The following is a 15,308-nucleotide window of genomic DNA, read 5'->3' as shown; positions in this document are numbered from 1 at the left end:
AAGTACCAGCTGCATCCAGGTGTGTATTCCCATGACACTGTTGCACGATTATCATAGGTGAACATGTGACAGTTTTTTCTTTTCATTCCACTTCAGCATTTTTTTCCCAGCACAGCTGCTTGTTAACCAGCGTGATGACTTCTTGCTGGCCTAGAAGTGCAGCCTCACTGAGCACAACTGCGTGTCTGGGAGCAGAGATACTTGCAGAATGACTAAATCTTTAGGGAATGCCTTAAAGATCAGCAAGGTCTTCCTGAGCTATTGATAATGGCTCATGTTTCAGGACTTCATTGACTTGATTACTTCAAGTCAAAAAAATCCCTTGGCAATCTTCAAAAGTTCAGTACTGTTTTCACAGTGGTATTACACAATAATTCTAGGTATTAAAAATCATACAAGCCATTAAAATGTTAGCATCTATATATTATTTTAAGGAATATTCTAACATCAGTATTCTAGTAAAATCCCAATTTCTTTTGATGTTTAGTGACACTGTGAAGTGTCTGAGGACTTACGTGTTAGAAACTGTCTCCATACCATCCTGCAACAATAAAACTAAACAACATGTGTTGGTTGCCTGGGTTGTTTTAGAATAAAATGTATCTTTTTGAAAGGTGTCTTCTGCATGCTTCAGAAGTAAGACAATGCAAAGGAAAGGAGTAGATATGAATGATGGATATGGGTCAGAAAAGGATCTGGAAATGTTGTCCTGTTATAGAGACAATCTGTCTGGGACAGCATCTTTGGTAATACAGTTCATGTATTGTAGCTTAGGATCTTTTACCTTCAAAAATGAGTTTTGGCATCAGTTTTATTAATTGGTAACTTTTTTCCTTCCAAAATCAGTGCTGAAACCCATTCTAACTGAAAAGAAGGAAAAAAAGTCATTTGACAATGCTCCATGACCTTGATTTGCTTTGCTTGCAGGGTACAAATGAGAGATGTGGTTGGGTTTCCTTTTTTGTTGGTTTTTTTTTTTTCGTTTGTTCGTTTGGTTTTGCTTTTGCTTTTGTTTTTGTTTTTCTGAAAATATTGCTTACTTTTCTTCAGTTCACTGGAAATTTAGAGATTTAATGAACCAATTTTGACTCCTTGCACAGGTGAGAAGGGAAATGAAAATGCAATTTTTCAGGGTGAACAGAATATTTGATATGTGATTGACTTGTACTTCCATATTTTGTGAGCTTGGGGTTTGACATTGGATCAGATGATGGGAGCAACATGAACTGCTCCTAGAGCAGAGTCTCAAACCTGAAGTCTGCCACTACCAAAGGTTTGTGCCTCATGTTATTATACAGAAACAGCAGTTTAGGCTTAGTCTAAACCAAAGATTTGCAGCTTTGCAGAGCTTTGGAGCCTTGCAAATGTTTAGGTTTTGCGTTGACCTACTCTAGCAGGGATGAGTGGGCAGGGAGTTCGTGCTCCTTCCCACAGCACAAGTGTGGATAGCATTAGGGTTTGGACTCAGTCCCATGACAGGGTAACTGCAGCCAGACTCCCTGGGGTGCTCTGGATGTTTTGTGCTGAACCTGTAGTGCAGTCTGACTCTCCAGCCAGCATATCTGGGGCCATCACATCGGCTTGGTCGGTGCTCGCAGACACGGAGAGCTGGCCTAGAGTCCTCAGTGTCATTCTCTTCCCAGATTTTGGCTGCACAAGGCAGTCATGTGCTCATGACATGAACACCTTCATGCTCCAGTTCATGGTGGCTGGTTTGGCCCCACTGCTTTCCATCAGCTAAAGCAAGATGTCTCCTTGCTGCCTCATCGGTGGCACTAACTTGTATTTAAAGGGTTTGGGTACATTGTCTGCAGGGCAGACATAACCATTTCCAAAGTGGGAAATGCTCATTAGCAGTGCTCTTTCTTTCTGGAGATTTTAAAATTATAATTTTACCCTTAGTGAACCCTGTAGCTGCATCAAATGTTGGCAGTTTAGTGGGTGTTGTCTCAGATAATCAGCTTTATTAGCAAAATCGGGTCTCACAGCTCTCTTTGGCTTGGTTCAATGCAAAGGAACATTAACAATTTAAGTTTAGTCTGAGCTAGTTGCCTACAAGGGGATTGCCAAGTTTATGGGCATGCTTCTGTGTAATTATAATTATGAAAATTGTTCTTCAGCTTGTGAAATGGAGGATTTTTGCAGGCTTTTTAGATTAAGAGGCTGTCAAATATGTATGCTGTTCCAACATACAATTCCACGGCCTTTAAAAAAATAAATTATTTTGAATGCAAGAATCCAAGGCACTTTCTATATAATTATAATATTATTTAAATAATATTCATATGAATTATGGTAATGTCAGTTAAGAAAAACTAAATGGAATCTATGATAAATTATTTTCATAAGTTGCATTAAATTTGATATCCTTACTCATTTGCAAAGGAACGCTTTTGTTGTCTATCACCATATTGTTAGAAGATGGAATCCTCAGTATAATGTAGAATTTATGGTTCACACACACTTAAAATTATGTACAGAAAAAAAGACATCTTTAATCTAAACTAGTTACTTTGGGTCTTTAGGGGGGAAAATCCACAGCAAAATATTCAGGTATGCTTTTGACTGATGTAACTTTAAAGAAATAATGCCAAGGTTTCACAAAATGATCTCTTGTCTGATCTTTTGCATCAGAATGGAGATAAAGTTGGTGCAAAGTATTCATTACCAATACCAGCACCATCAGTTCCTTTAAAATATTTCAATCAGGAATAAACTTGATCCAGTAACAAGCAGTGGGGTCTAACAGCGCAGGCAGGAGGGAGAATCTTGATAGTCTTTTAAGGACTCAAAGTCTATGAATAGAAGTAACTCATTTGGAGATGTAAAATATGTTACAGGCTAATTTCCATACATGTTTTTCATTAATGCAAGAAAGAGCCATCTTCCTTTCTCGCTGAGTAAAGCTCTCTGTAGAACAACATGAAAAATTCAGGAAAAATGTGTAAATAGTAAAAAGGTTGAGTATGGTGAGTTGAAGTTCTGAACACTGGGAGTCTACAGGGAAACCTGAAATGTGCAGTCTTGAATGGCCATGAATCTACGCTAATTAACAAAGGGCAGGACCGTGCATGAATGTAAGTTAGTTACAGCTCACTGAATCCAGCCACAGCAACACCTGTCTTTAATATATAGAAAGAATAATTGTCATGAGGGACTTGAATCCAGGATGCAGTGATGGAAGCTGCACTTCGTGCAGAGGGTAGAGAAGCCTCTAAAAATGATGGATGATAGATGATGGTTTTCTAACACAAAACATACTGGGTCTGACAATGAGTAATTTTATGTTGGATCTTGTTCTGATGGATATAAATGAATTAAGCACTGTGCAGCAGCCTTTAGTGGCTATGGGTCTGATGATCACAATCTGATTGTAAGTAGTATGTTTCTTATACTTAATATATTAAAAGAGAACCATCCCAACAGCTAGCACATTTGTGAAAGGGAGAAGTGGTGAATAAATTTTGTGGAAGTTAGGGAGAAGTGATGAATAAATTTGCCTCCAAGGAAAATTGCAGATGTAAAAATCTGAATGAAATCAGGGAGCTCCTCAGCAAGAGTTTATTATTTGGCTGGTAAGCCTTGATTCCACATTCATAGGAAATAATTTGCTAAAAGAAATTCTGGTCCAGTGGAAAAACAAGGCTATAATCATCCCCAAATATCTGACATGTAGGAAAAAAAGTAGAGATAGTTGTAAACAACTTGTATAAATTAGAAACTGTGGTATTTCTAGGAGAAATAATGCTTATTGCAAAATCCCTGGTTACAGAACAGGAATAAGGATATTAGGAGCAGAAGAAACCTTTGGGAGAAGGTAGGCTTGATGCTAGAGAAAACAGATGATACTGACAGTGATGAAGTAAAAAAGACAGAAGTAATAATGATTTCTCATCTCCATTTGGAAATATATACTGTGACATACTTTATCACCTTCCTAGCTCATCAGTACTGAAAGAAAACAATAGTGATCTGCTACAGATAAACATTTTTATATTGTCTGTCTTGGCTAACTTGCACTTAAGAATCCTGAAAGAGTTGGCTGAGGACATCTCTGTTTCACAGATGTTCATTTTTAATAAGTCCTGAAATCTTGGGGGATGTCCAGAACAGAGGAAGAATTGGAATATTGTTCCAGCAAACAAATAGCAGAGATGAGATGAGATGAGATGAGATGAGATGAGATGAGATGAGATGAGATGAGATGAGATGAGATGAGATGAGATGAGATGAGATGAGATGAGATGAGATGATTCAGAGAGCTGCAGACTGGTCTACCTGGCATCACCTTCTCATCAAATAATGGACAATCTGGTACAGAATTCTATTGATAAGAAATTATTTTTCACATGATTGTAACCAAAGTCTGAACAAATGATTTAGGTAAATATGGCATTTACTTTTAAGAATGACAAATTAATTTGATTTTGGTGACAGCACTGAGTACATTATGGACTGTTTTGATTACACCAAGTGTTATTCTGACTAAAGGATCAGCACTGCATGATATCAACAAGGTGAACTTGGAGTCTGTTGTGATTCACATGACAAAATCTTAAAAGTCTTGTCAGTGGGTGCCTTCACTAAATAGAAATGCTTTCAGTAGAGCTACAGAATGGTGGCTTCTGCCTCCAAAGCTGTGTAAATTTTCCCTCAATGCTATGGAAGTAAGTCTGCATTTATCCCTGTGGACATTTCTGAAAGACACAAATACTGTCAAAGTGATTTCTTGTGATGGTTACACAAGGTAATCCAAATAATTTGGTCCAATAAAAAAATGATTTGTTTAACTCAGCCAGAGATATGAAGATATTTTTTTCTCTTTGTTCTCTTCTTCTTAGTTCCAACCTATTGTTCCTGAAAGGAAAGGTGATGAGTTGGAGATTTTGGAAAAAAATCAGAAAAAATCCCCAAGCCATAAGAATGCTGGAGAAAAAGACTTTTGGTGACAGAATTAAAATAAAAGAACAGGAGTTTTTTATTAACAAAAAAATAAAGGTGGGTTGGGAACACTTAACAATAATTTTTTTTATTGGAAAAAGCTGCTTTGTGAAATCAAAGTTCTGTCAATTTTTTCTTTCCCTTGACTGATCCTTTTTTTATATAGCTTTTGAAAATGTTGATACAAGTCATATGAACGTTTTTGAAACCATGAAGGCCATTTTTATGCTTTAAAATGGCTCATTTTTTTCTAAAATGTGAATATTCTGGTAATAGGCATTTATGAAAACAGAAAATTCTTCCCATCTGAGAATCCAAAATTCCAAGAATTATGAAAATTTTGGTGTTCTTGGAATTTTATTGGTGAGCATTTTAAATATCTTAGATGGGAAAGCTGTTTTGGGAAAAAAAAATCAGAACAACATTGTTCTATTATATAAATGAGAGATTATTTGATTGTAGATTATGAATTTCAAATGGGATTAGAGTTCTAGGAGACAAATATGAAAAGAAATATTTACATAAGAAAAAGGTGATCTTTTGAACAATGCAGCCATAGCAATTTAACTTATTAGTTCTATATTGAGTCCAGTAATTTATAAGACTAAAATTTATCTTCTGGAAAGATAGCCAGCTTTGAATCCATGTCTTCAAGAAAAAGTATTCCATCATTTTCCTTGGGAGATAATTTCAGTGATCAATGATTCATACTTTTAGCAGGATGCGCTTCTGCTTTGAAAAACTCTCTCTTGCATCCTACTGTTGACTCTTATGAAATTGTTGTGTTAAAGTAGTCCTTTCAAGCCTGCTGGTTTTCTTTACCACATAAATTTTTATATCATAGTCAAGTGTCCCCTTCAACTAGCCATGCCATACAGAGGCAATCAAAACTGAAAAGAAGAGTTTGTGCTAAATCAAAGACCCAAGTCCAGGTTTTGCCTAAAGAGAAATTTTATTTGAAACCTAATACTTCCATTTCAGCTGTCAAAAATATGGATCCATAGAAAAGAAAAGCATGAGAGACAGACCTCCAAGGGTCATTTTGTACTGTGACTCAAGTCAGAATCAAATAAACTTGTGTCATTCCTGCCAGATGCTTACCTAACCTGCTCTTAACATCCTCCAGGGATCCTAGAGGTTCCTTAGGAAATCAATTCCAGTGCTTCATTATCCTTACCATTAGGTAATTTTCCATAATATCTGATGAGAGTCTTCCTAAATGCAGTTAAAGTCCATTACTTTTCACTCTTGAAGACAAGGAGAGCAGATTATTGCTGTCCTTGTCCCTCAGACTTTCCACTATCTGCAGTTTATTTCTTGAACCTCCCCTATACAAAACAATGATAGACTTGGCTCTCCTCAGAGTGCTCCAAAGCAGTGCACTTGATAAAGTCTTGCTAAGGCTGATGGGCTCTTGCTTACATTTTAAATGTATTCCTATTACTGCATGGACTTTCAGAAGGTGCTCATTCAGACAGTGACCACTGTTAAAGAGTATGATCTCTTCAGAATGCTCATTTGACGCTGTTGGAGTACATTTAAGTTCTTGTATTGCACATATTATCAGGGCTACGTGCCCTTAGAGATTTGAGATATCCCAAAATGTAGTTCAGACCTGTCAGCCCGACTTTCCTTCATTGTTGAAGTCTGATGTGATAGTAACCTTGTTTTTTTGAAGACATATTTTTTGCATTTGAAAATGTCTGTCACAGTTTGGAGCATCTCAATAGATTACATCACAGTGGCATGCAACACACAGGAAATCTGAAAAATATGCTGCATTAAACTGCCCTTAAGGAAACTGTGGTATTCAAAATAGAATATGTTTTAAATCTCACTCGCTTGTTTGTACAACTGGCCTGTGCTACGTAAGCTCTGTAAAAGCTTGGAGGTTGTGTGCAGTAACCAGGTATCCCCTGTTTTTGGGTAAGTTCACTCATAATATTGAGAACTCTTTTTTCAGGTGAGGGGAGATAGGGAGATTGGTGTTTTAACCTGAAATGAATTATTTGCCAAACTGTCTGATTGATAATGGAACTGGGATACAAAAGAATGAGACATTTATCATCTGAACTCAACACAGTTTAGTGAGACTTTATTGACACCAGAACTTCTCTAAGATCTGCCAAGGAATGTTAATCACTGTGCTATCTGTCAAGAGGAAACGGATAACTCAGTATAGAAAGAGCCCTTTATTAGTGTGCAGATAAACAGAAGTGTAGATAAAACCAATATACTTTGTTATATTTATCAAGGACTACTCCCTTTATGAAATTTTACTTATGGTTGCCAAATGATTGATGTACTGGTTTTAAGTCATAATTTCATCACATATCCTTCTTTAAAAGATATTGAGGAAGCACTGTGATTCGTACTTGATTTCAGCCTTCAGCTGTATGTAGCTGAATCCAGTTTGCCACCCTGTTTAACCTTGAGGGGAAAAAATTAGGTACTTTTCCCCTGCATTGCTTTACTTTACCCTCTCCTCCTCCACTCCTCTCACCTGCACCCTGCTCCATTTCCATAATGTGAATGTGATTAAAAGATGCCTTTTGGCTGGACTGGAGTATATCACATTTCTTTAAGGGGACAGCAACCTCTCTCCCACAGAGACTAGCTTGAAGCCATTCTGGTCTGTTCCAGGGCCCTAAATTATCATAATGTCAATAGCAAAAGCAAAACTAACATTAAAAACAAAAACAGCCAAAAATTAAAAAGGTTAGTATTTAGTATTCTTTTCTTTTGAAAGTAGCTCATTGAGCAGGTTGGGTTAGTTTCAATCGTTTTTTGTTTCTCATTCTTTAGGAGAGAAGTGGACTGTGGCCAGGTTTTCCTATCACAGCCCATCTGTGTTATGTGCTAGGGAGACAAAAGAAAAGATTAAAGATGTTACTGTGTAAAATACTTTATATTTTGAGGGTGGGAAGTAGAGGAGCTAGGAAAGATAGAAAATTATTTCCAGTTGAAGACTGTACTCAAAAATTATCATCTTTTGTTGGTTTCAGTTGTCTGGGGAGTTTGAGGTGAATGATGTTACAAATTGCTGATCGGATGTGTCAGAATTAATTTCTTCTTTCCACAATTTTTTTTATAAAGCTTGCTCTGGTTGAACTTTGGGCTGCTTTCCTCTGGAAATAAATTTAAAAGTGGTTTGACATGAAGGTGTAAGTATGGAAAAATGTTAGCATAATACTAAATATGTATGTACTAGAAAATAAAATTTAACTCATCAAAGGAAAACTTGACCAATATGTCAATCCATCATTTTTTCCAAATGCTCCAGAGTCTTTAAATGCAAATTAACTGCCCAGAGATAAATTAAAAAGATATTATTCAGGTTGTAATGTCAAATACTCAAGTGCTTGGAAATTGCTCTCCCATACAATGTGAATTAAAATCTCATGTGCATATGAAGCTGTCACTAAGTGCATGGTCCAATATGCTTTGCTTCAGTGGGACCTTTGCCACTTTTAAGGGAGGGAGTGGATGTTACTGAATTAGGGAACAATTATTACTTATCGTATGGCTAACTATCTACTTGAACTATGAAGTCAGAATTATTGATTTCCCCATAGTATATTCTGTCCTCTTCATGACTTTAAAATCTAGAGCTTTATATGTTCAAAATTCATGAGAGTTAATCAGCTTCCCTATACTCCTTATACAGGGCAGCACTGTCTCAAAACCTTTGAAGCACAGAGGTGAAACATTGTATGTCAAAATTTAAATACCAAATTTACACCATGAGAGACACCATCATGAATCTGATTAATTGCCAAATTCAGCCATGTATATCATAATTTATGTTCAAAATGCAGATCTTGCTGTCTTTATTGAGAGTTGTGAGTCACCAGCAGATATGAAAATCATTTGGACACTCAGACCGTGAAAACTACACTACCAGTCAGTGCCTGGGTAAAGCTTGGAATACATGCTTTTCTCCTATAGCTGACAAAGGTCAAAATGTTCTGCAGGATGTAAAAAAACCCTGAGAATGGTAATGTTACTGAGAAAAAATGTCTGACCCTACTTCTTTATCTAGGAGTTATAAGAAGACTAAAATGGTTGTGGAGGATGGAGATTTTCAAGATGGTTTTATTAAAAGCAAGGCTGATTTTTTCTAAGTAAGTTACAAATGCAGATTGTTTTCTGCATCTTATTTTTGACCATTTTATTCAAGAGGGCAAAATCACACACCTAATATACAAGAACTTTTTTGCTGGACTTCGAGTTTCTTAAATAAAAAAAGCAATCTTTGCTTCATTGCAACGGAGATTTCAGATACTTTTGCCCTTATTTTTGTTTTTCAGAACTGCTACCATATTAGTTAAAAATTAAAGCAAGATTGTGGTGGACACCAATTATGTAGAAGAAGCAGTCTAAACTGTTAAACTGCAGTTGAGTGCCACTGAACAGGGAAATAAAAATGGGAAATCTGGGGCAAGTTTCCTAATAGGCTGTGTCACCAGACACTCAGCTACCCAGAGTCTCATCCAGAGCTGATTGTGACAATGCATACCCCTCCTTTGAGTCTGCTTAGTTTTTATTATTCTTTCAGTTTGGAGAAATTCTGTGACTTCCCTCTTGCTTTATAACATGTTTGCCTAATCATTCATTCTATCACAACATTTTACTTAAATGGAAAAGTATCATCCATGCTTTTCCCTTGAGAATACTGAGCCACATGTGGTCTAGAATGAAACCTTGACTGAGTCAAGATGAGAATTTAGAGCAGATTCCCCAGCAGTCACCCTTTTTCTTGCACATCTACCTCCTCCAACAGCATTGTGTGGCAAGGCTTTGCATTCACATCTGTGTTTCAAAATGTCTCACAGGGAATATTCATGGCCAGCCCTATGGCTTGTGGGTTCTTTTCTGGTGGCAGGTTGAAGCTTGGTTTTGACATATAAAGCACTAAGTTATGTTGGTTTTCCTGACCAAAGACACCACATTTTATGGTGCTACACAATTGTGTAATTAGAGATTAACAGGATGTTAAAGAGGGCTCTGGGTGTTTTCAATAAACCCTGGTGCTGGAGGTCCTGAAATGTGTGATATGAGATTTGTGGTGTAAAGAACACTGGGTTTGAGGTTTTGAGAATTTAAGACTCTTTGTTGACAATTCCTGGCAGGTTATCTGAAAGGTAACAGGTAAATTATTTCTTACGAGTTTAACCCTTGATATGTAAATAGGGCCTGCAAGAAAATTTTGCAGGGCATGGAGAAACAAAAGGTTTAATTCAGCCTGAAAGAGAGAAACTGCAGAGAAAACTGAGAAATTTTACCAGAACTCATGTATTTAAGCATGTGCTCATGATCAGCATGATTAGAGCTACCGATATCACTGGAACTACTCACAAGTGACCATATAGGGCATTCTGTGGGAGACCAAAAGTTATGGTAAAACAGAAGAAATTATATTGGACAAGTGACTTAAGACTGTGAATGGCAGGTGTTTCAGAAGGAATGGATTTGTTTTTAAAGGTTTCATTTACCTCCTAAATTAAATTTATCTTAAAATTTTTGAGAATCTTTTCTCAGAAAGATACTCTTAATAGATTTTCTCTTTTATTCTGCTTATTTTAGTGAGAAAATTCCCCTCACAATTATTTTAATTACATTTCAGTATAAAAAATGGGGACTATTACTATTACTGGCAATATTTTTTGGTAAAATATCCCAGATTTAATATTGGTTTTCTCTGAAATTCTAGATATTTCAAAAGTAAATACACTTATTTCCAAACTCCTCCATCTTAATTTTCAGCATTCTTTTAATGATGACTTTGGAACAGTTGAAAAATCAATTTTCTGACTCTCAGAAATGTTGAGATGGAAAATCAGTCCTTACTTTTGGGTTTCAAAGGAAGTTAACCACTGATCTTTAGTATCATTTAAATATGATGGATTCAGTTTTAGTGTTAAAAGCTTGCATACATCAATCTTCTATCGGTGGCTGTGGAATCCAGCAGAGCATATCTCAACCATCCAAGCATGTGAAACTCCTGAGAGATCAGATCTGGCAGTTAAAAGACAGTTTTAGATATAAGGTGGAAGGATATACCCTTGAGATGTTAATATTGCAAATTTCCACTTTTGCTGGTCAGTCATTTCCAGTGTCCTGCTGCTTTAGCTCTTCTTCAGCTGCTCCTCCATAGCAGCATTGGTGCTGCCCATATTTCCACTCCCAGAAGAGGTTGTCTTCAATTTTGCCATGAGCTGGGATAGCAGGAAAGCCAAAAGCACTTGCTCTCTGCAGCTGTGGGGAATCGGGGTTGGCTTGGGTCTGAGGAGGATGAACCTTTCTGGCTGTACCCTCAGGAGCTGGAGAAATGAATCATGGTACATTCTCTGGCACTAATTTCTGCTTGTGTGAATGCAGCTCAGCTTGCTGACTTTCCCCCAAAACAAAGTGGCAACATCCAAATTGCCTGTGAGGAATGGTGCTTGGCTATGCTGATCCCTGAACCGTGCTGGCCTGGTGTCAGGGGGAATTCTAGCTGATACAGGCCAAAAGTCTGCCAGGAAGTGCTAACCAGCAGGATGAAGCAATGTTCACCAGTCTGCTGGCCCTGTTGAGTTTTTTGGTGTAAATAGTGCCTCTGGAGCTCATCTGGAGTAGGGAAATCTGGGCACTGAGCACCACCCTCACATGTCCAAGGGAGGCAATGTTGCCTATCCCTGCCATGCTGCTGATGGAAAGGAAGAGCAGCGGGACCCAGCACCCCTCTTCCCACTGGCCCTAAGCATGCTCTCAGTCAGGCATGGTTAATGTTTTACATCAGGACAAAAAAATTGTTGTCTGAAGAGGATGAGAACATGTAGCACCACAGCCTTCACCTGCACTGGAGATGAGTCAAGCCCTGTGGTACCCTGAGTTAGTTGCCTGAATTTTAGCCCATTAGCCACCATGCCCTACTGTGACTGACTTTCTAAAGATGAAAGTTCTTCTGAAGATCTCCTTTAAAGGCCTGTATTTCATACTGCCCTGATAATAATGCAGCTCCATAGGTCTCAGAATAGAACTTTGTCCTTCTTCCTTATTGAGTGTGGGCTGCTCGCTGGAGGGGAGCACTTTTTGGTGCTGGGTAACCATCCAGAGTAATGGCTTTTATGAATTTTGCTGGTATGTACTGTAATAACATTAATCATGATGAACTCATTTGGCACTAAGAGGAATGTCATATGCACTTGTATAAGAATATTCACTGTAGTTCATCATTAATTAACTGGGCTATTATTTTAAAGTGTTACCAGACATGGTATGTAGAAATGGTTTACTTTGCAATCTCCTAGTGTTGAAATCATGTAGGCTCTTTTGCTGTGGTTTATGTCAGAGAAAATCACAACAGAAAGAGTGAAGAATCCAAGACCAAGATAATACATTTCAGCTGTATAACCTTTGGAAACAAAAATGTAGGACTTGCCATTCAGGCAAAGTGCTATGAATGTTGTGGCTTATCTAGTCTGGTCTCCTGTTTCTCAACATGTTCTGTGCCTGATATTCCAGGTATAAAGGAGAAAGAACACACATGGGGAATTATATTCTCAAGACCAGAATTTTAGTGCATCCTACTATTAAACATTTGCTATTAAGTACAAAGTTTGCATGGTAGACTTTTGCGAAGGTCATTCATCCAAATAAATAGTATCAGCTATTTCTTCTTTACCCATTACTTTGTTGTCATGCTTAAAGAGTTCTACAGAAACCAATTCTGTTTTAGGTAGAGGGAAAATAAGAAATGGGCTTGGAAGGAACTGCTGGCTGCTGATGTCTCATCCCCTAATAGTCTATCCAACCTTTCTTGAGTGCATCAAAGTTCAACCTGGAATTACCTGGGTTTCTTGATACTGTAAGACTGTTGCAGATCTGCAGCCCAGTAACAAACCTTCTACTTGCCAAATGTAATGTTATTTGCTGCTAATTATTTCTTGTGATAACCCTGACTTTCCAGTTAAATAATACTTATTCATTCCTTTCTGTGTTTATTCTTTTGATATATTTATGGAGCAGGCTATTCCAACTTTATTTGTTAGACTAAACACATTAAGTATTTTAATTACCCTCATAAGAAAGGTTCTTCTTTTCCTCTTAATGTCCCAATGACTTCTGTTTCCTCTATTCTCCTGTTATAGGTTAACTGTCAAGACTTAAAAGTGATTTTGGGTCAGTGGGACTGTAAACAGTACAGCAAAGGTTGTCTTGATGTTACTTGTGACAATGGCGTTAATGTTTCTTCATCCTTGCATGAAATACCTCTCCCTCCTTTCCCTCTACATCCTAAGTCTTGAATATTGCCATTAAAAAATTCATCCAGATCTTTCCCACCTAAATATTTTCCAACCAATGGGCCTACAACTTCAAGCCAAGTTAGTTACACAACTGTAACACTGATAATCATACTGATGGCTTTAAGTTGTTTCTAGGGACTTGAAAATAATTTAGAGTCTATGAGACTTTTGCAAAGTGAATGAGGAGAAGCTGCAGCCTCAAAAGCTGATCAAAATAACAAGTTAGAGAATTAACTTGAGTTAAACAAGAATTTCACCCTCGAGCGTGACTAAAGCTTGTTCCTGCTAATTTTCATATTTTATCTGCTACTCTTCAGAATCAGCTGGTGGGAAAGTCTGTATTGATGAAATCCCTAGACCTGTCACCTGCAGCTCCAAGTGCTGTTTTCAGGTGATTAATAACTATTGGAAATAAAACACTCTCAAGACTTATCCTTGAGGGTGCTCAGAGGAAGAATAAGACTGACAGCTCTCATTTATTACCCTCACTCCTCCAGTTATAATCAAGCGCCCACACAAAAGTTACTGAAATCTCTATTTTCTCTGTTATAACTAGAAATCCTAATCCTCATTGTGGCTCCATTTATTTTTTTTTGTGAGTGTGTGAAATCTAAATAGATCAGCTCACAAGTTTCCCTTAGCCATAAATTATTTATTTTATAATCAAATAGATGAGTTTTGTCTGTTATAACCTGATTCAGAAACATCTTCGTGCATTTCAGTCTGTCCTTCAGCTTCTGGACATACCTTCACTATCTTTTTATTAATGATTAATCTTTGTTGCTATACAGTTTTAGAGAGGTACAAAAATTGACTGGGAAATATAACATAATCCATTAATCCATTCACTTATGGGTTTGTTTGTTCTAGTTTTTTCATAGCTTTAACCAGCTTCAAACCTGCTCTTCAAATCTCTCTCACTGATCTTTGCGATTTCCAGGAATACATTGGCACAACTGCCTTGCATTAAGCACCAAAGCCTTGAAGAGTTACGTGATGTTATGAGATGAAAATTCTGCCATGCTGAACTGATGAATTATTCTAATAAAAGAAGCTTTTCTCATAGCACAGGTTTTCACCATTGTGGATTCTTTAATTGGGAAGGGAATTTCAAGGACATAACCTGATCACATTTACAAAAAAACCTTCAGAAAAAAATTATGTCCAAGGGTAGAGAGACTAAAGGTGTTTATAATCTCAAATTCCCTTTTTAATTCAGCACTTGTGTTGAAATTTATCATTGTTCTAATTTTATTTTTCATAGATCTAATTGCAATGCCAGAAAAGCAGGGTTTAAACAGCCCTTTTCTGAATTAATAAATTAAAATGATAGATGTAGATGTATGGAAAATTCCTTTGGAACAGACATTTGCTTTCTTCAATAGGTTTTACTGGAATAAAAAGAGAAATATGGGTAATTTTTTCTCATTCCACATTCAATACTGATTTTAAAGTATCAACAAACTTAAGCTAAATGTAAAGTTAAAATTGCTTTGTTAGATTTATGCACTCAGTAAAAAGATTGTTTATCCCTGTGGACCAGGTGGTCTTGATATATATACAAACTCCAATAAATGAATATACTGGTAAGTGAAGTGAAGCAAGACAATTTAACAGCCAGTGAGTAATAACTCAATATGAAGGTGCCTTGTATGGTGTTCCAAAGTTTTTTACAGGTCAGGGGAAGTAAATTCCAAACTAGAGTTGCCATAGCTTTCCAAGGGGATCACTGACTCATAGAATGGGCTGGGCTGGAAGGACCTTTACAGATCATCTAGTTCTAACCCCTTTCCATGGGCAGAGATATCACCCACTAGACCAAGTTGCTCAAAACCCCATCCAGCCTGGCCTTGAACACTCTCACAGATATTCCCTGTCCAATTTTTGTTTCCTACATGAGAGATGCTAACTTCCTACTTAACCTTCTACTATACTACAATGTAGTTGCAATTAGTTGATCCTCAAGTGATTTGTTATAAATAGTGGCATTATATTATAGCTCTGTTCTAAGGATTCAAACCTCACTATTAATCAATTCACTGTGGTTTATGAAAGAGATGGGAGGATCAGCAATGC

Source organism: Pseudopodoces humilis, chromosome 3 (genome assembly GCF_049639895.1).
Source record: "Pseudopodoces humilis isolate 2021_Gansu_Grassland_sample_001 chromosome 3, ASM4963989v1, whole genome shotgun sequence".
Lineage (NCBI taxonomy): Eukaryota > Metazoa > Chordata > Aves > Passeriformes > Paridae > Pseudopodoces > Pseudopodoces humilis.
The sequence above is the reverse complement of the archived record's forward strand: the minus strand, read 5'-3'. Positions refer to the sequence as shown.